A 22,700-nucleotide genomic window follows, 5' to 3' on the forward strand; every position below is an offset into this window, starting at 1 on the left:
TGGCTTATTCAGATGTTCTTAAGCTAAAAAGTTTTGAATCTTCAAATCTCTGCATGGCCAGCATAAATCTAGAATTTTTCTGGATTTTTATTTGTTATTCTTTAAAATTTATTTATTTATTCACTTTACATCCGAATATCAACCCCCTACCCACTCTTTCCAGTACCCTCCTCATGCAAGTCCTACTCCCATTGCACCTTCCCTTTCTCTTTTAAGAAACAGAATATCTCCCGCTGTGTGTCAGCCTCCCACTAATGTGCACGTGCGCACGTGCGCACGCACGCGCGCGCGCACACACACACACACACACACACACACACAGAGAGAGAACATCAAATTGCTGTGAGACCTAGTGTAACCTCTCTCACTGAGACCAAACAAGGCACAGAATCCACAGGCAGACAGTCAATGGGCTCAGGGACAGCCCCTACTCCAGTTGTTGGGAGCCCCACATGAAGACCAAGATGCTCATCTGCTACGAATATGCAGGGGCCTAGGAGCAGCCCATCTCTTTCTCTGTAAACCTAGAATTTTTAATATATCAGTGACTCATTGTGATCATTGTTCGTCAACTTTGCACAAGATATAAATAATTCAATGTGAGTAGTAATGCTGTCAGCAAATGGCCTTACACTGTATAAGAAAAAACAACAGGCAAGTCATGGGAGAAGCCAATAAGTAGCATTCTTCCATAACCTCCCCTTCAATTCCTGTCTTGACTTCTCTTCATGATGTACTATAAGATTAAATAAACCTTTTCCTCTTTGGAAGTTGCTTTTGGTCATTTTAACATTGGAAAGTAAGTAGAACAGTCAGAATCAACATTCTAAGAACATGGATTTGGGGCCTGTTGGAAAAGTGGGGCAGCCAAACTAACTAGACAAGAGTTAGCCGCCCAGGAAAAGAAGGACATGATGGATAGATGACATGAAGGTCTAGTCTTGATACCTCAGCCACTATCAGGAATCAGTTTTATTATGTAAATTTATAGACATATTAGACTAGATTGTATACTCTAGAGTGACTAGATTTTACTGTTTTTTTATTTCAATTCCCAAACTATCAATCCTCAACATAAAAGACTACTCCTGAGCATTCATGCTAGTGAAAGTCTCCTACTTCCCTTCTGTGGCTATGGTACCCACCATCATCAAAAGCAACTTGGAGATGAGTTTATTTTGCTTACAAGGTACAGTCCATCATCAGGGGAAAGCCGAGGTAAGAGCTTGAAGCATAAACAACAGAGGAACACAGCTCACTGTGTTGCTTCTTCTAGCTTGCTCTACTACCTTCCTTATATGACCTGCACTCCCCTGTGTGGGGTTGATGCTCTGGGTGGGCTGAGAACTCGTACACCAATTAATGTTCAAGATAATGCCCTACAGACATACCTACAGGCCAATCTGATGGAAACAGGTCTTTACTTGAGGTCCTTCTACTCAGATGTGTCAGGTGGCAACCAAAGTAGACATCACAGAAAGAAGAGTCATATGGAGATAATTTATGAATGGTGTTGGTTCATTTAATCTGAATCACTAAGCAACTTCCAAAAGACTTTACTTCTGTACTAGTTTCATTTTTGCTATCTGTCTTAGAGATAGTCCTTCATTGTAATGTGACAGCCAGTCAGTCTTTCACCTCTATGAGCAATCAAGAAGGATTCTGACCTCACACGAGTGCACAGGGCTACCCATGAAGATCAGGAAGAAACAAAGCAAGAAGAGGTAAAGATGGGAAGAAATAAATAAGACCTGGGTGAAAAATCATTACCATTGCCAGCCTTAAAAACTCAGTTAGACTCACAATAATAAGTCCTGGATATCCCTCCATAGAAAGCCAAATAGTCAAAATACATATATAACCGGATCAGAAAAGACAGGAATGTTTTGGTCATTCTTTGTACTTGACAATCTCTTGTTCCTGACAGAATACTGATGATATACTTTTGCAACCCTGACACGGTCCAAGGAGCATTTTTCACACTTAAAACTGTGAAAGATATACCATTAGTAATTACATGTCATGCCTGCTTACCCTAGATGAAAGTTTTTCCCCCTTTTTTTACAGTAAGGAATTAATTACTACATTAAAAATATCTGCACCGGTGACAAATTAAGGGAACCCTTAAATAAGAAGCAAGTTATCCAGTGTCTGAGGCTGCCTCATTCCCAAGTGCAATGGTTTTTCAGGGAAGGTTGCAGTCATCCAAGTCTGCAGAACTTTCAGGTAGGAACATGCCCTGTAGGGTCATCTATTTCCACTACCAGCACCATAAACCAACTTAACATGGAGATGATGGAAAGTTGACTATGCAGTATAGCACAGGTCACATGCAGGATCCAAGTTCCATGCAGAACATGACAAGAAGAAAGGATCCCCAGTGCAGACTTGATAGATTAGGTAAATCTTGGGATTTGGGGACTAAAACGATGAAGATAAGTCTAGCCAGGAAGGAGCAGGACATATTCCTACAGCAACTGTGCAAACTAACTCGAATTAAGAACATAATATTTACTAGATAGAAAATAACAGTGAGTTTCTCAAAAGGGGGAGGTAAGAAGAGTAATGATGGTGCTTGCCCTGAAAAGGTGGAGGGAAAATATCAGAAGAATAATGTCTTTAATGACTTTTTAATTAAAAGGCCTTCCTTCAAACATGGTAAAACCTGGAATGGATGAAAGATAGGGTCCTATAGAACTGAGAACAGAGAAATGGGGCTTACATTCAGAGGGCATCATAAGCAAAGACAAGTCTTTCTACTTGCCTCTTTTAAAAAAGAAAATTCTGCAGTTAAGAGATGTTTTTCCAAGAAAACATTAAAGTGATTGAGGATCAAAGGAAGGCATGAATGAAGTAATAACCTAAGAGGAGAGAGAAAATGATGGTGGAGAGCTACTCTCAAAAAATGTACCAATTCCAGACAGATTTATGAGATATTTCAAGTTTTAAGAAGCATCTTCCCTCTTCTATGTAAACACTTTTAGAATATACACAGGGAGTCTCAAAATGTAATGAATTCCTTAAAAATTCAATTCCAAAGTCTGACAAATATTGAACTTTAAATCATCCTTGTGTATATAGATCTAGTTGCTGTAGATTAATATTGATAAATGAAGCCCAGAAGTTTATTGCAACAATACATTAAAACCAAGTAAATTTTATCTCATCTGTGTGAAAATCCTATAAGAAATCTATTAATTTGCCGAAGTAAAATTAGATCAAATTTGTAAAACCATGAAAAACAACTTAGAATACTGTCAAATTTTTCAAAATCTGAAAAGTAATTCCACATAGAAAAAAGGCAGAGAATGTCTTTTGATTTGCTTTTCAACACAAGGGTTCAAACTCAGTGTTGCAATATTTTTGCAGGCAGATAAACACTCAACCACGGAACTAGATTCCCAACTTAAAACTTACTCTATTATCATATGTATTAGATATCCTGAGAAGGACCATAACAAACATAGCTTTTAAATATCATATATATATATATATATATACATATGGATAAATATATGGATATATATGGATATATATATCATATCTTTTATAACCCAAGATGGAGATAGGCTCAGATATTATCCTTGCCATTAGGTTACAATATTCTGCAAGTTTAAGCCAATGTGAGAATGGAAGGATTCAAAAAGCTTCCATGTTAGAAACATAAGCACAAATGCTTGCAATGCTTTCTCAAACCTGTTTCAAACACTAAGGGAGTCATTGTCTTAGTTAGGGTTACTGTTGCTACAATGGAGCACCATTACCGAAAGCAAGTTGGGGAGGAAAGGGCTTGTTTGGACTATACTTCCACTTTGTACTTCGTCACTAAAGGAAGTCAGACTAGGAACTCAAGCAAGGCTGGAACCTGGGCACAGAAGATAATTCAGAGGCTATGGAAGAGTGCTGCTCACTGGCTTATACCTAATGGCTTAATGAGTCTTCTTTCCTGTAGAACCCATGATCAACTACTCAGGGTTGACTCTACCACAGTAGACTGGGCCCTATACATGCTCTACAGGCTTGACTACAACCTGATTTTATGGAGGCATTTTCTCAGTTGAGGCTCCCCCCTCTCCAGTGACTCTAACTTGTGTCAAGTTAACATAAAAGTATCCAATACAAATGACCCCTTGTCAACTTGACACATAGCACCTTACTACTAAGCACCACAACCTTTCCTTTCTTATTTACCCCCAAGGTCCCACGTTAAAAACATAACTTCAGATTCAAACATTAAAAGTTCAGTTCCTTAAAATGTCTAGTTTCTTTAAAAATACAAAATCTCATTTAAAAGTTCAAATCGTTCACCTGTGGGCTCCTGTAATGATCCAAATTAAGTTGAATATATTCTTATTTTAAAAGGAAAGAACCAGGGAATCCTCACAATCTAAACAAAGCAAAACTCAATTTCCCATTATCTGGGATTCACTCACAATCTTCTGGGCTCCTCCAAAGTGCTTGGGTCACTTCTCTGGCAGTACCCTCTGCAACACACACAGTTTGTTTTCTGCCTCTGGTTGGCTCTCCTCCAGTGCTGCTGCGGTTCATGGTGGTCATTTTATGGTACTGGTATTTCCAAAACGCTAGGACCTTCCGTTGTAAATGAGCTGTCACACAGTGGCAAGCCTCAGCGGCTATTCATGACTAATCACACCTGCAAAATCAGCACCACATAGGTGACTTTTACACTACCGAATTCAGCTACCAGCACAACAGTTTACAATGTCAGGAAGCTCTGCCCATAAGATTTCACCTCAACATTATGCTGATCTTCTCCTAATCACTGCTAATTTCTCAGCTCCAGCAGACCAGCATTGAATACCCCAGCAAAACAAAGGTATCATTTTAGTAGTTCTTGTACCCCACTATTCTGGCACCAACTTATCTTGGGTAAGGTTAGTATTGCAATGATGAAACACATGACTAAAAGCAAGTTGAAGAACAAAGAGTTTGTTGGGCTTATACTTTCAAATAGTAGTCCATCACTCAAGAGGAATTAGGACAGGGACTCAAATAAGGGTGGGACCTAGGAACAGGAACTGATAGAGAGACCATGAAGGAATGCTACTTACTGGCTTACTCTTCATGGCTTGTTCAGCCTGCATTTTTACAGAACTCAGGACCACCTACAGAAGGATGGCTTCACCCACAGTGGCCTGGGTCCTCCCAAATCAACCACTAATTAAGAAAATGCCCAACAGATTTGCCTACAGCCTGATCTTATAGAGGCATTCTCTCAATCAAGACTTTCTCTTCTCCAGGGACTCCAGCCTGTGTCAGGTTGACCTAAAACTAGCCAGCACAGTCACCTCCTATACTGTTAGAAATATTCATAGTCTAGTAAATGATAAACCCCATTATGCATCTAGATAATCAGGTAAAACTTTTTTATAAGTGATGAATTATATAAAATTAAGATAAACCTAGCAGCTAATACAGTTTCATTAATTGATTAACAGTGATGACTATGCCAGGCGCTATCCTATATGCATTATTGTCCTATATGTATACTATTTCACTTCATACTTGATAATCTGCAAATAAAAATAGCATTTATTATAATCCCTTAAAAACAAGCCATTGAAGATTAAGAGACATGTCTAAGTTTATTAGTAGATAAGTGTGAATAGTTATAAAAAATAACGTCAAACCAACATTAAGTAGCATAAAAGAAAGCTTAGTTAAATTGAGAAATATCCCTTGTCTCTCTAGATCTGGAGATTAAAACCATAAGATATCACTTTCCTCGATATGTTAAACTCTGAGGTTTATTAAAAGTATAAATAAGGGTATATATGCTCTGAAAAGTTACCATGGAAGATGAAGTTGTCTAAGGGGAACCCTCCATACTGAATATTTGGTGTAAGAAATTCTCTACCAAAAGTTGTTCAAGCACAGTGAACAACTTAAAGAAACATTTATCACATCCATGTATGTGAAAAAAGTATAATGCAGTATGTCATGCGATGATATGTCCCTCAGCAACAGCATTTGAATCACTATGCCCTGTGCAGCTTTTTCCTTGCACAGCCTCTTTGGAGGCCATGCCTCTTCCCTCATTGAAGAACATTGTTTATATTTTGGACACGTAGAAGAAACAATTTTCATACATAGAGTGCTCTACTCTTTAATATGAATATGACTTTTCTGACTATTTTCCATAAACTTCATTTTGTGTTTGTATTTGTGTTTGTGTGTGTATGTGTGTGTGTGTGTATGTGTATGTGTGGTGTGTGTGTGTGTGTGTGTGTGTGTGTGTGTACATGTATGTAGTCTTAACAGATGATATATAATATAAATTCTATACACATATCTGTATTTGGGTCTACATTATGCTGAATGCTACAGGTTTTATAACCCCTGAATACAGGTTTATATAGTGATAAAGTCCAGTGTCTAGTACTGATATCTGTGAAGGCTTTCTTGTTTATCACAATAGAGGCTCTCACAGGACAAGACAGAATAACCATGCTACCTTCTGCAATCTCTCTTGCTTTTATCATGAATCCCATTATGTTTAAAAGTCCGAAGTTCAAAATCTCTTCTGAGATTCATGTAATCTCTTACCTACAATCCCACATAAAATCAAAATCAAAAAGCATATTACATAATTCCAACATATCATGGCACAGGGCATATATTACAGTTCCAAAACATAGGCAAATGAGAACAATGAGGAAATACTGAACCAGAGCAAGAATGAAAACCAAATGGGCAAACTCCGAACTCTGCGTCTGCATATCTGATGTCATAGCATTTTTCAAACCTTCAAATTCTTTCACTGTTGTGGACTGCAACACGTTTCTTTCTCTTGGGATGTTTCCACTCCCTGTTAGTAGCTTTCCTCAGAAGATATCTGTCATCTCTAAACTCTTGAGGTCACCAAGGCATCTAGGGTTTTACTGTCACTGCTTCTGGAACACAGCCGCTACTGCTACTGTTGGTAGTCATTCCATGGTACTGGCATCTCCAAAACACTGTATCTTCTGCTGCAACTGGGCTGCACTTTCACCAATAGCCTCTCATAGGACCTCTTCATGGTGCCAAGCCTCAACTTCTTTGCATACCCACTTCAATCACTAGCCATCAACTGACAATGAAGTTGTACCATCACCAATGGCCTCTCCTGCCCTCTCTCAGTGCCAAGCCTCAGCTGCTCTCCATGATCCACTCATGTCTTCAAAACCAGTATCACCTGGCTTACTCCTACATAGTACCAAGTCTGGCTGCCACCTTACATAATGGGCTTTCTGAACCTCCATGCATGGACACCCAAGACACATTCCTGGCCTTGATGACTTTCCTTAGTCACAGAAGGAAATTCCATCCTTGATTGTAAAGACAGAACCACATGGACAAGGGCTCCAAGTTCTGCTGCTTGTTCAATTATATCTCTACTAGTTTTCTGTTTTCAATGCTTTCCTTCACTGTCTAAGCTTGGCTGTTCTCTCATTACTCTGTAGTCCAGACTGGTCTTAAATTCAGACATAAGCATGCCTATGATTACTGGGATTAAAGGAATGTACCACCATGCCTAGACCTAAGCTTTCCTTTAATTTTTTTTTATTTTGGATCTTTATAAGAATGGCCACTATGCTTTTATATTTAAATTAAGGGTTTAAGACAATCTGGATTGAAATGTGTGTCATCTCACCTCAAGGTCCAGATCAAAATCCTGTGTCTTCCAGATTCAAAATCTGGACCAAAAGCTTGTCATCTTCCTGCCTGAAGATCCAGATCACAGGTGTCCTCTCCATTTCTGGATTGTAATTCATTCCAAATGTAGTCACACTGACAACCAAGAATAGCCATCACAATCACAAAGCCATCACAATCACAAAGCTTTGACAACTTGACAGATAGTCACATCATTTTATGGCTAATAATAACCATATCTTATTATGGGTAAATAATAACCAGATCATAATACCTAATGTGATATATCTATCCCTCACACAACTACAAACACACTGTAAATTATGAATAGGTGTCAGTGTCCAATGGGAAAAATCTTTTTCAAAAGGCAGTAGCTTAGCTGGGTGGGATCTTGCCCCAAAGTCACCACTCCCTTAATTACATTTAATATCTTTAATCTGTTTATCTTCTCAAACACAGAATTAAGCTCCATTCCACTTCCTGGTGCCCCTTTAATCCTTGAATCATCCATTTTGTGTTTTTCTCTTGCCCAGCTTTCTTCATTTGCAAAATTCTCTCTTTATGAGGACAGAGTCTATACTAGGCTACTTTGAGATTTCATTTGCCAATGCAATAAATCTAAATCTCTTCACCTTACCTCCAACAGACTCTTCAGGCAAAGGCCAAGAACAGCCACATCCATCACCAAAATATAACAAGAATGGTCTCTAGGCAACATGCTAAAACCCTTCTCTTCTGAAACATCTTGAGCCAGGCCCCCTCTATCCAAATAAGTGTTAGCACCACTGTCTTCCATACTTCTACTGGTAGGGTCTATTACATCTCACTTAAAGCATTCCACTTCTTTCCTAACTCAAAGTCCCTAAAATTCACGTTCCTCCAAGCAAATGCATAGTCAGGCCTCTCACAGCAATACCCCAAACCCTATACCAACTTCTGTGTTAGTTAGACCTTCCATTTTTGCAATTAGACACCATGGCAAAAGCAACTCTTGTAAAGGAGAACAGTTAATTGGGGCTGGTTTACAGTTTCAGAGGCTTAGTTCATTATCATCATGGCAGGAAGCATAACACCATGCAGGCCACTTCATATGAGCTAAGCATTCAAACACATGAGTATATAGGAGCCTAACCTACTCGAACCACCATACCATCTGCACCTGACCTTGTTCCACAAAGGTGCTACCTCAAAATACCATGAATGTGGAACTTAGGACTTAAGGTTCCCACACGAGAATTCTGTGGGGTCACTGACACCAAGACACTGTGTATGCAGTACATTCACTAGAGCCTCAGCTGTCTCCAGGCTTGTTTGGCAGCAAGTCTTGTCCTTGGCTTTTGTGGACAACAATCAAAACTGGTGCCATATCCCCATGGTTGCAGTTAGGCTACATTTCCCAGACCTGGTTATGTAAGTTTGTGAAGTGACATGCTAGCAAATTGGCACCTGCTAGAAAGCCTGGACCCATCAAAGCTCCTCCTCCCCTCCTCCCCTCCTCCCCACCCCCCTCCTCCTTCCTTCTCCTCCTCCTCCTCCTTTTTTTGGTTGGTTGGGTTGTTTTAACTCGTGGCTTCAAAACTTTTTGTCATGGCATCATTGCTCCAAGACTGTAGTGAGATGGTACATTGCAGTGGGGAGTATATAGCAAAGGAGTTGTTTAAAACCTAGAATCACAGAGAGAGAGAAGAGGTTGAAGTCCCAGTGTCTTCTTCGAGGTCATGTCTACAGTGATCTACCTCTTCAGATGCTGCCTCCTTAAGCTTTTCTCATCTCTCTGCAGCAGCACAGAGCATCAAGACTCCAACAACAACAGCAACAACAACAACAACAACACAACTTAGTAGGGTACTCCAAGACCATGGACTGTTTTAAAGAGACTTGGTCACTGACTGGAAACCCTGATCTAAACTTAAGGTGAAGAAGGAAAATAATATTTTGTTTTAACCACTGAGATAACGTGAAGGTTATCTAAGAACATGAAACACTATCCAGACATCTATTCGGTACAGTCTAGGCCTAGATGCCAAGTTCTTTCAATGACAGAACACAAAAATAGAAATTATACTTTTTCCTAACAAAGCATCAATTTGTCACAGACATAAAGAGAAACACTTTTTAGGAGGATGGTCATATGGGAATCATGGAAATTGATGTCCAGCACGTATTACTAGAGAATTAATTACCTTTCCTCACATATCACTGGGACTGCAAAGTTCAGTTTCTCCTAAGCTGTCTGAAAGGGGGAAAAAAGGCCCAGCCCAAGCTAATGAGGTTCAGTGACATTTGGACAAAAGGATACAATGTAGCCAAATATAGCACCTGCCACCTGCACTCCTGCGATACCTGCCTCCTGCATGCACTTCTAACTGCTGACAAGTGTTCAGCATCCTGAATTCTTTGTACTGAATACAGGTTAGACATTTGATGACTCAACAATGTTTATGGCCTGGTCCAAATTTCTGTTTGACTCAAACTTTCCTCCAGACTTTTCTTTTATGAAATTGTTTTATGTGTTGGGAACTATATTAAGTATTTCTCATGCATCCTTACCTGCAGCTCTAAAACTGTCTTATACTATAATATCACTAACTTATGACCTAATGACCACTCACTTATCTGAGAACAAAATGACAGACTCAGGGACAAAAAATGAAAAATCTAATATTCTCTCCAACTGGGAAAAAAATGCCAGACCAAACCCTTGTATCTTCCTTGTTAATAGTCGTTAATTGCCTTTTCTTTATTATATTAATTAAAATGTTCATATGTTTTTGATTATGTTTAATCCTCTCATCTCCTCCCAAATTCACCCCACCTCTCTATTCATCCAATTTTATAACATCTATCTCTCTCAGTTTCTTATGAAAAAATAAAAATAGACAAGAAACAAAAGCAAAAACAAGAAATAAAACAACCCCACAAAGACACAGAAATAGGAATCAACACTAACAAAAAACTAATAAGCAAAAATAAAATTCTTCCCCCTAAAACTGCAAAAGAAAACAAATAGTTCACAAAAATAAAGTTGAGTTAATTTTTTGATAGCTAACTTCTCCTGGACATGTGGCCTGGCCTCGGGTATGCCTGATATAACTAGAGACAGAGCATTAGAGAACATTGAATTTCCCTTCCTGAATGGTTATCAGTTACAGACAGTTTGTTCATTAGGGGTGGAGCCACATGTCCACTTCTCCCTCTCAGTGCTAAGACCCTGTCTGCCCTGAACCTGGGCAGGGCTTGCGTATGCTACCATAGTCTCTGGGAGTTCAGTCTTGTGTCTGGAAGATGCTATTTCATTGGTACCATCTATCTTCTCTGTCACTTAAGTTTCTCCTCTCCATAGCCCCCTGAATCCTGAGGGAAGGGGTTGGATGAAGACAACCCATTTAGGACAGAGTGCCCCGAAGTCTCTCACTATCTGCACATCATCCATTTGTGGGTTTCTGTGGTAATTACCATGTACTACAAGCTTCTCTGATGTGGGTTGGGTGAAGCACTGATTTATGGGTTCAGCAGTGTGTCATCAACAAAACAAATAACAGCACATGACAGGGAGAATGTGAGAAAAATGGAACATTTATTCATTGCTGGTGGGGATTAAAAACTGGTTGTCCTAGTTAGGGTTTCATTGCTGTGACCAGACACCATGACCAAGGCAACTCTTAAAAAGGACATCTTTTAATTGGGACTGGCTTACAGGTTCAGAGGTTTAGCCCATTATCATCATTGCAGTAACAATGCCAGCATCCAGGCAGGCACTGTGCTGGAGAAGGAGCTGAGAGGTCTGTGTCTTAACCCACAGGCAGCAGAAGAGAACTATCCCACACTGGCATACATTAAGCATATATGACGTCCAAGTCCTGCCTCCACAGTGACACACTTCTTCCAACAAGGCCACACCTACTCCAACAAGGCCACACCTCCTAAGAGTTCCACTCCCCATGGGACAAACATTCAAACACATGAATCTTTGGAGGCCAAAACTATTCAAACCACCACACTGGTTCAGCCACTATGGAAATCAATACGGCTATTCTTCAAGAAGCTGGGAATTATCTACCTTAAGATCCAAGTATACCACTCTTGAGAACATGTACACTCTTGTGCATATGCCCAAATGAAGCTGTATCATACTACAGAAATACTTGCTTCTTTAAAATAGCCAGGAATCAGAAACAGTCTAGATGTCCAACAACTGATGAACAGATAATAAAAATGTGGCATAGTTTACATGCTGGAATATTATGAAGCTGCTAAGAAACTGAAATTTACAGGTAAATAGATGGAGATGGGGCAGGGAAGTGATCCTGACTGAGGTAACCCAGACCCAAAAAGATAAAGACTGTATGCTTTCTCTAGTATATGGTCGTTAGCATTTAAGCATGATTTCTCTAGTATATGGACGTTAGCATTTAAGCTTTGACTATGTGTGCTACAGTCTAAATAATCACAGAGGTTAGATTCTTAGTAAAAGATGGAGATAGTACAGAGGATCTCTCAAAGGAGGGGAAATAAGTTATAGTGCTACGTAGAGACTTACTTCTAGAAGGGGGAGATTAAATGGGAGGTGGGGCGGTAAAGAAGGAAAGATAGGGAGGGCCAACTAATTCTAAGAGCCATCTGAAAAACCATATAGGAACCTAATATTGTCAATGCTTCCTAAAATATACATATATAAAATGAATCTAAATAGAATCACCAAATAATAGGGGAGACAATGCCCCCAACTAATCATACAATGCTACAAAATAAAACATCCAGTGCTAGGAAGGAGTGACATTTTGTTGAGTCATTGGCCAAAAGGGTCCCGTGGCACCCTCAAAACATCACAAAGTATTGCAAAGTCTCTCTATAACCTAATGGTTAGACTGGCCGTATGGCTGAAGAGACCACTAATGTACATCATTGGACATGGAGAAGTTAAACTAGTACCTAAGAAGAAGCTTCACTCCTACTAATTAATATTCATGGCACCGAAAGTTACTCCACACACTATAGGAAGAAAGGGTAATTATCAATATAACCCAGCTACAAACCCTGTGGCTTATAGCAACAATCTGGCTAAGATATATCGATGCTTGCCCATGGGATGGGTTTCAAGTTGGGCCAGTTATTAGTTGGCCATTCCCTCAGTCTTTGCTCCATTCCCTGTGTCTGCATTTCTTGTAGACAGGATAAATTTGGAGTTGAAAGTTTGGGGGTGGCTTGGTGTCTCTATCACTCTACTGTGGTTCCTGACTGGCTATGGGAGATGGCCTCTCGGGTTCCATATCCCCAATAGGTGAGATAAGATTACCCCCATTGATCCCGGCCCGCAGCAGCTCTCTGCTCCCAGAACCCGTGGGAGAGATACCTTACTGCCTGGTCGGGTGGGCACTCCTGAGGCTGCAGAGCGGAAGAGACCACCAACACTGCCCACCCCTGCCCACATCCCTGACCCAAGAGGAAACTGTACAAGGCCTCTGGGTTCCTGTGGGGGAGGGCCCAGGAGCAGCAGGAGCCCTGCCTGAGACACCGCCGATCCTGAAGGAAACAGACCGGAGGAAAATACCGAGGCCATCTGAACCCTGGTGCACGGAGGCTCCCGAAGAGGCGGCGCAGATCTTCCCGGGTCGCTGCCACCACGGAGAGCCTGTGGCAGAACCCCGAGCGAACTCCCGAGCCTCGGGGCCACAGGTAAGACTAACTTATCTGCTGCAAGTGACTTGCCTGGTGAACTCAAGGCACAGGTCCACAGGAACAGCTGAAGACCTGTAGAAAGGAAAACTACACGCCTGGAAAAGCAGAACACTCTGTCCCCATAACTGACTGAAAGAGAGGAAAACAGGTCTACAGCACTCCTGACACACAGGCCTATAGGACAGTTTAGCCACTGTCAGAAATAGCAGAACAAAGTAACACTAGAGATAATTTGATGGCGAGAGGCAAGCGAGGAACCCAAGCAACAGAAACCAAGACTACATGGCACCATCGAGCCCAATTCTCCCATCAAAACAAACATGGAATATCCAAACACACCAGAAAAGCAAGATCTAGATTCAAAATCATATTTGATCATGATGCTGAGAACTTCAAGAAAGACATGATGAACTCCCTTAGAGAACAAGTAGAAGCCTACAGAGAGGAATCGCAAAATGCATGAAAGAATTCCAGGAAAACATAAATAAACAAGTAGAAGCCCATACAGAGGAGACACAAAAATCCCTGAAAGAATTAAAGGAAAACACAATCAAACAGTAGAAGGAATTAAAAATGGAAATAGAAGCAATCAAGAAAGAACACATGGAAACAACCCTGGATATAGAAAACCAAAAGAAGAGACAAGGAGCTGTAGATACAAGCTTTACCAACAGAATACAAGAGATGGAAGAGAGAATCTCAGGAGCAGAAGATTCCATAGAAATCATTGACTCAACTGTCAAAGATAATGTAAAGCGGAAAAAGCTACTGGTCCAAAACATACAGGAAATCCAGGACTCAATGAGAAGATCAAACCTAAGGATAATAGGTATAGAAGAGAGTGAAGACTCCCAGCTCAAAGGACCAGTACATATCTTCAACAAAATCATAGAAGAAAACTTCCCTAACCTAAAAAAAGAGATACCCATAGGCATACAAGAAGCCTACAGAACTCCAAATAGATTCACCAGAAAAGAAACACCTCCCCGTCACATAATAGTCAAAACACCAAACGACAAAATAAGGAAAGAATATTAAAAGCAGTAAGGGAAAAGGTCAAGTAACATATAAAGGCAGACCTATCAGAATCACACCAGACTTTTCGCCAGAAACTATGAAGGCCAGAAGATCCTGGACTGATGTCATACAGACCCTAAGAGAACACAAATGCCAGCCCAGGCTACTGTATCCTGCAAAACTCTCAATTAATATAGATGGAGAAACCAAGATATTCCATGACAAAACCAAATTTACACAATATCTTTCTACAAATCCAGCACTACAAAGGATAATAAATGGTAAAGCCCAACATAAGGAGGCAAGCTATACCCAAGAAGAGGCAAGAAACTAATCGTTTTGGCAACAAAACAAAGAGAAGAAAAGCACACAAACATAACACATCCACGTATGAATATAACAGGAAGCAATAATCACTATTCCTTAATATCTCTCAACATCAATGGCCTCAACTCCCCAATAAAAAGACATAGATTAACAAACTGGATATGCAACGAGGACCCTGCATTCTGCTGCCTACAGGAAACACACCTCAGAGACAAAGACAGACACTACCTCAGAGTGAAAGGCTGGAAAACAACTTTCCAGGCAAATGGTCGGAAGAAGCAAGCTGGAGTAGCCATTCTAATATCAAATAAAGTCAATTTTCAACTAAAAGTCATCAAAAAAGATAAGGAAGGACACTTTATATTTATCAAAGGAAAAATCCACCAAGATGAACTCTCAATCCTAAATATCTATGCCCCAAATACAAGGGCACCTACATACGTAAAAGAAACCTTACTAAAGCTCAAAACACACATTGCACCTCACACAATAATAGTAGGAGACTTCAACACCCCACTCTCATCAATGGACAGATCATGGAAACAGAAATTAAACAGAGACGTATACAGACTAAGAGAAGTCATGAGCCAAATGGACTTAACGGATATTTATAGAACGCTCTACCCTAATACAAAAGGATATACCTTCTTCTCAGCTCCTCATGGTACTTTTCTCCAAAATTGACCATATAATTGGTCAAAAACGGGCCTCAACAGGTACAGAAAGATAGAAATAATCCCATGCGTACATATCGACCACCACGCCTAAAGCTGGTCTTCAATAACAATAAGGGAAGAATGCCCACATATACGGAAATTGAACAATGCTCTACTCAATGATAACCTGGTCAAGGAAGAAATAAAGAAAGAAATTAAAAAACTTTTTAGAATTTAATGAAAATGAAGGTACAACATACCCAAACTTATGGGACACGATGAAAGCTGTGCTAAGAGGAAAACTCATAGCGCTGAGTGCCTGCAGAAAGAAACAGGAAAGAGCATATGTCAGCAGCTTGACAGCACACCTAAAAGCTCTAGAACAAAAAGAAGCAAATACACCCAGGAGGAGTAGAAGGCAGGAAATAATCAAACTCAGAGCCGAAATCAACCAAGTAGAAACAAAAAGGACCATAGAAAGAATCAACAGAACCAAAAGTTGGTTCTTTGAGAAAATCAACAAGATAGATAAACCCTTAGCCAGACTAACGAGAGGACACAGAGAGTGTGTCCAAATTAACAAAATCAGAAATGAAAAGGGAGACATAACTACAGATTCAGAGGAAATTCAAAATATCATCAGATCTTACTATAAAAGCCTATACTCAACAAAACTTGAAAATCTGCAGGAAATGGACAATTTCCTAGACAGATACCAGGTACCGAAGTTAAATCAGGAACAGATAAACCAGTTAAACAACCCCATAACTCCTAAGGAAATAGAAGCAGTCATTAAAGGACTCCCAACCAAAAAGAGCCCAGGTCCAGACGGGTTTAGTGCAGAATTCTATCAGACCTTCATAGAAGACCTCATACCAATATTATCCAAACTATTCCACAAAATTGAAACAGATGGAGCACTACCGAACTCCTTCTATGAAGCCACAATTACTCTTATACCTAAACCACACAAAGACCCAACAAAGAAAGAGAACTTCAGACCAATTTCCCTTATGAACATCGAAGCCAAAATACTCAACAAAATTCTGGCAAACCGAATCCAAGAGCACATCAAAACAATCATCCACCATGATCAAGTAGGCTTCATCCCAGGCATGCAGGGATGGTTTAATATACGGAAAACCATCAACGGATCCATTATATAAACAAACTGAAAGAACAAAACCACATGATCATTTCATTAGATGCTGAGAAAGCATTTGACAAAATTCAACACCCTTCATGATAAAAAGTCCTGGAAAGAATAGGAATCCAAGGCCCATACCTAAACATAGTAAAAGCCATATACAGCAAACCAGTGGCTAACATTAAACTAAATGGAGAGAAACTTGAAGCAATCCCACTAAAATCAGGGACTAGACAAGGCTGCCCACTCTCTCCCTACTTATTCAATATAGTTCTTGAAGTTCTAGCCAGAGCAATCAGACAACAAAAGGAGGTCAAGGGGATACAGATCGAAAAAGAAGAAGTCAAAATATCACTATTTGCAGATGATATGATAGTATATTTAAGTGATCCCAAAAGTTCCACCAGAGAACTACTAAAGCTGATAAACAACTTCAGCAAAGTGGCTGGGTATAAAATTAACTCAAATAAATCAGTAGCCTTCCTCTACACAAAAGAGAAAACAAGCCGAGAAAGAAATTAGGAAACGACACCCTTCATAATAGACCCAAATAATATAAAGTACCTCGTGTGACTTTAACCAAGCAAGTAAAAGATTTGTACAACAAGAACTTCAAGACTCTGAAGAAAGAAATTGAAGAAGACCTCAGAAGATGGAAAGATCTCCCATGCTCATGGATTGGCAGGATTAATATAGTAAAAATGGCCATTCTGCCAAAAAGCGATCTACAGATTCAATGCAATCCCCATCAAAATACCAATCCAATTCTTCAAAGAGTTAGACAGAACAATTTGCAAATTCATCTGAATAACAAAAAACCCAGGATAGCTAAACTATGCTCAACAATAAAAGGACTTCTGGGGGAATCGCTATCCCTGAACTCAAGCAGTATTACAGAGCAATTGTAATAAAAACTGCATGGTATTGGTACAGAGACAGACAGATAGACCAATGGAATAGAATTGAAGACCCAGAAATGAACCCACACACCTATGGTCACTTGATTTTTGACAAAGGAGCCAAATCCATCCAATGGAAAAAAGATAGCATTTTCAGCAAATGGTGCTGGTTCAACTGGAGGTCAACATGTAGAAGAATGCAGATCGATCCATGCTTATCACCCTGTACAAAGCTTAAGTCCAAGTGGATCAAGGACCTCCACATCAAACCAGACACACTCAAACTAATAGAAGAAAAACTAGGGAAGCATCTGGAACACATGGGCACTGGAAAAAATTTCCTGAACAAAACACCAATGGCTTATGCTCTAAGATCAAGAATCGACAAATGGGATCTCATAAAACTACAAAGCTTCTGTAAGGCAAAGGACACTGTGGTCAGGACAAAACGGCAACCAACAGATTGGGAAAAGATCTTTACCAATCCTACAACAGATAGAGGCCTTATATCCAAAATATACAAAGAACTCAAAAAGTTAGACCGCAGGGAGACAAATAACCCTATTAAAAAATGGGGTTCAGAGCTAAACAAAGAATTCACAGCTGAGGAATGCCGAATGGCTGAGAAACACCTAAAGAAATGTTCAACATCTTTAATCATCAGGGAAATGCAAATCAAAACAACCCTGAGATTTCACCTCACACCAGTGAGAATGGCTAAGATCAAAAACTCAGGTGACAGCAAATGCTGGCGAGGATGCGGAGAAAGAGGAACACTCCTCCATTGTTGGTGGGGTGCAGACTGGTACAACCATTCTGGAAATCAGTCTGGAGGTTTCTCAGAAAATTGGACATTGAACTGCCTGAGGATCCAGCTATACCTCTTTGGGCATATACCCAAAAGATGCCCCAACATATAAAAAAAGACACGTGCTCCACTATGTTCATCGCAGCCTTATTTATAATAGCCAGAAGCTGGAAAGAACCCAGATGCCCTTCAACAGAGGAATGGATACAGAAAATGTGGTACATCTACACAATGGAATATTACTCAGCTATCAAAAACAACGACTTTTATGAAATTCAGAGGCAAATGGTTGAACTGGAAAATATCATTCTGAGTGAGCTAACCCAATCACAGAAAGACATACATGGTATGCACTCACTGATAAGTGGCTATTAGCCCAAATGCTTGAATTACCCTAGTGGCCTAGAACAAATGAAACTCAAGACGGATGATCAAAATGTGAATGCTTCACTCCTTCTTTAAAAGGGGAACAAGAATACCCTTGGCAGGGAAGAGAGAGGCAAAGATTAAAACAGAGACTGAAGGAACACCCATTCAGAGCCTGCCCCACATGTGGCCCATACATATAGAGCCACCCAATTAGACAAGATGGATGAAGCAAAGAAGTGCAGACCGACAGGAGCCGGATGTAGATCGAACCTGAGAGACACAGCCAGAATACAGCAAATACAGAGGCGAATGCCAGCAGCAAACCACTGAACTGAGAACGGGACGCCCGTTGAAGGAATCAGAGAATGAACTGGAAGAGCTTGAAGGGGCTTGAGACTCCATATGTACAACAATGCCAAGCAACCAGAGCTTCCAGGGACTAAGCCACTACCTAAAGACTATACATGGGCTGACCCTGGACTCTGACCTCATAGGTAGCAATGAATATCCTAGTAAGAGCACCAGTGGAAGGAGAAGCCCTGGGTCCTGTTAGACTGAACCCCCAGTGAACTAGACTGTCGGGGAGGGCGGCAATGGGGGGAGGGGTGGGGAGGAACACCCATAAGAAGGGGGGAGGGAAGGGGATGTTTGCCAAATGTACATAAGAAATACTCAAGTTAATAAAAAAAAAAAAAAAAAAAAAAAAAAGATTACCCCCATTGATTCTTGAGCCCCTGCCTTATCCCAGGTCTCTGTCTTGTCATGGAGATGCCCAAGCACCAATCCCTGACACTATTAATGACACTCTGTTATGCTTGCAGACAGAAGAAGCATTCGTCCTCTGAGAGGCTCCCTCCAGGATCCGGCTCAGACAGATACAGATACCCACAGCCAAACAGTGATTTGATGACCCTTATGGAAGAATAGAAGGAAGAATTGCAGGACCCAAGGGAATAGGAATGCCACAGGAAGTCCAACAGAATCAACTAACCAGGACCTGGGAGCTCTCAGAGTCTGAACCACCAACCAAAGAACATACACAGGCTGGACCTAGGCCTCCCCACAAATAGTAGCAGATGTGCAGCTTAGTCTTCATGTGGGTCCGGAACAACTGGAGTTGGGGCTACCCCAATATCTGTTGCCTGTATGTGGGATATGTCCTTTTAGTTGGGCTGCCTTGTCTGGCTTCAGCAGGAGAAGCTCCTAGCCTCGAAGAGATTTGAAATGAGAGGATTGGGAGATATGGGAAGTGGGGGAGAGACCTGTTCAGAGAAGGGGAGAGGGAAAGATTGTGGGAGGGGTAATTGGGAAGGGGGCAGTGAGTAGATGTAAAGTGAATCAGTAAAAATAATTATTTTTTTAAAAAATATATAATAAAGATGAGGTGGGGAAAAGATATATTGATGCAATAGGGGCAGAATGTTATGGATATGACCAACTACTTTTTGCTAGGAGGTAAGGTCTTCTCCATGCAATGGAACCCATTCCTCATACTGCAAAAGTGAGTGAATATGAGATTTAACTGGTCACGGATCTAGGGGAAAGCTCCCTTAATACTCTGCTAAAAGAACATGGCAATAAAATGACTCCTGGCTGCATACTGATTGTTGATTGTTAATGTGATTTCTCTGGCCTATTTTTTCAAGGTAACATCTGTGCCACTTAGATTTCAGATAATGAAACAAATAACTGAGATAAGGAAAACAGTATTTAGGCTTATAGTTTTCAAGGTTCCAGTTCATACTGATTAGCCCTGTTGCTTGAGCCTGTAGTGAGGAATGTATTCAGGCACGGATACAGGATAGAATAGACAGCTCACACCATGGTCAGACGCAAAGAGAAATGGCTCTAGAGACCAAGGTCCAGAATGTATTTGGTTTTGTTTGTTTGTTGTTGTTGTTGTTGTTGTTGTTGTTTTTGAAACGTGTATATGTGACCTTAAAACTCATCTCATAAGGTTCTGACACTTTTCAGTAACATCAGATTGGAGACCAAACCTTTAACACATGAACTTTGAAGGAATGTTCTAGATCCAAACCATAGCATGAGAAATCTACATATTCAAAAAGAGACTCTTTGGGTCATTAAGTGAAACCAAAGAAGTAACACAACTTTCCTTCAACAAACAAAAGAGGATTACAGTTTAATCACACAGCGCACCCCGATTCTTTAGCCAGTAGATTGGTATAGGAACTGCAGCAGCTTGAAGCTGAGGAGGTGCAAATTGTGCCGATACCAGTACAGAACCCAGCATGTGGTTGGGCTCCTCCTGTCTCTACTCCAGTCTACCATTTACTTGACAGAATTTTATCTGCTAAAAGGACCTACTCTGACATCAGTCTCTTTTACTTCTGCCTTTTAAGTTTTAGGAGATACACCGTGATAGCTTCAAAGTGTCTTTTGATAACAGACCTTTGCTCTCTTTTTCAAAACGTGAAGGAGGAGGAGCGAGGTACAGCTGCATAACATCTGCCACCAGCCACAGTCTAGTTACCTACATGGGCTCTGCAAATATTGGGAAATGAGATAACATTACAATACCTGGCTGAGTCTCTCCCCCTCTCCCTCTCTCCCTCTCTCCCCCTCTCCCTCTCTCCCTCTCTCCCTCTCTCCTTCTCTCCTCTCTCCCCTCCCCTCTCCTCTCCCTCCCCTCTCTCCTCCCTCCCTCTGCCTCTCCTTCTCTGCCTCCCTCTCTGCCTCTCTCTCCCTTTCTCCCTACCTCGTGTGTGTGTGTGTGTGTGTGTGTCTGTGTCTGTGTGTCTGTGTGTCTGTGTGTCTGTGTGTCTGTGCTTCAACGCTATCTTTATTTACCCTTCTCCAAACATTCACAAGAACCTTATGAGATTTGGGAATGGAAAAAAAATCAGTATCTTTAAAACATAAACTAAGCACTTCTTTTTGAGACAGGGTGTTAAATAAATGATAGGTGATCGTTCCCTACATAAGTTTTATACTGTGTTATACTTAAGGTTTATATGGTATTTCCTCTTCTATGTTTGGCCATTGGTCTAAAGCTCTTACATATTATTTAATTAAGATAATGCTTTAGTATAGTTCAAGGATATGCTGCCTATGGCTCAAATATCTCTCCTCTTTGGAAATAACCTTGAAAAGTTTTAGAAACCTGCAACTTTAAGGCTAATCCTACAGTCAATGACACAATGCATTCTCCAGGAGCACTGCTTAGAGACGAGGCAAATCAAGTTAAATTTGAGTTTCTGGGTGCAATGTTAGCATTGTTGCATATGAAGATGACTGATTCTCAGAGACAAGCACAATCATATAGAGAAGAACTTCAATGCTATTAAAACCACACATAGTCCTGATTAACTGCCACCTCGACTGAAAAGAGGGTTCTGAGTCTGTTCAATTAATCACCTTGTTTAGTATTAATGCAATCTTCCAAACTTGGTGAGGAAGAATCATCAACAGTGAGTAATTGGTGTTTACTATTCATGAAATTGATACAAGTTCTTAATCTGGAAACACATCTGAGGTGTCTGAATCATGTGCTTTAATTCTTCTTTAATTTACAAAAGTAAACAAGGACTGGAGAACAGCTTACTTGGTAAAATGCCGGCCTTTCGAGTATGAAGCTGACTTCTATCAACAGAACACTCATAAAAAAATGTCAGCAGCTGGAAAGATGACTTAGTGGGCAAGAGCTTGTTTTAAGTTCCCTTGCAGAGGACCAGGGTTTCATTGTCCACACTTACATGGTGACTGACGAGTGGTGCAACTCTAATTCAAGAAGATCCAATGTTCACTTCCGACCTCTGTGGTTACAAAGTCCACACATGGGGAACAGACAGACATACAGACACACAATGGTGCATGTTTATAACATCAAAGCTTTAGAAGTGGAAAGAAGATTGCTGGGACTGTTGTGTGTCCCTTGAGAAGACACAATACGCATGTCCTAACCATTAATAGAGAACCTTCCAAAAAGCAACCTAGGTTTTACCAGCAAAGTCCAACTTGGTGTATCAGTGAGTTCATTGGGGTTACCTATAGGAGTCTGAGTGAGCGGTTGCCTATAGAAGCAGGGACAACGCAAAGACACCTCTATCAGTGTAAGTCCACCCCAGCATAATAATCACTCGTACAAGCTGGGACCTTGGAGCTCTCTGCATGACTTACTG

This window comes from Rattus rattus, chromosome 13 (assembly GCF_011064425.1).
Source record: "Rattus rattus isolate New Zealand chromosome 13, Rrattus_CSIRO_v1, whole genome shotgun sequence".
In the NCBI taxonomy this organism is placed as follows: domain Eukaryota; kingdom Metazoa; phylum Chordata; class Mammalia; order Rodentia; family Muridae; genus Rattus; species Rattus rattus.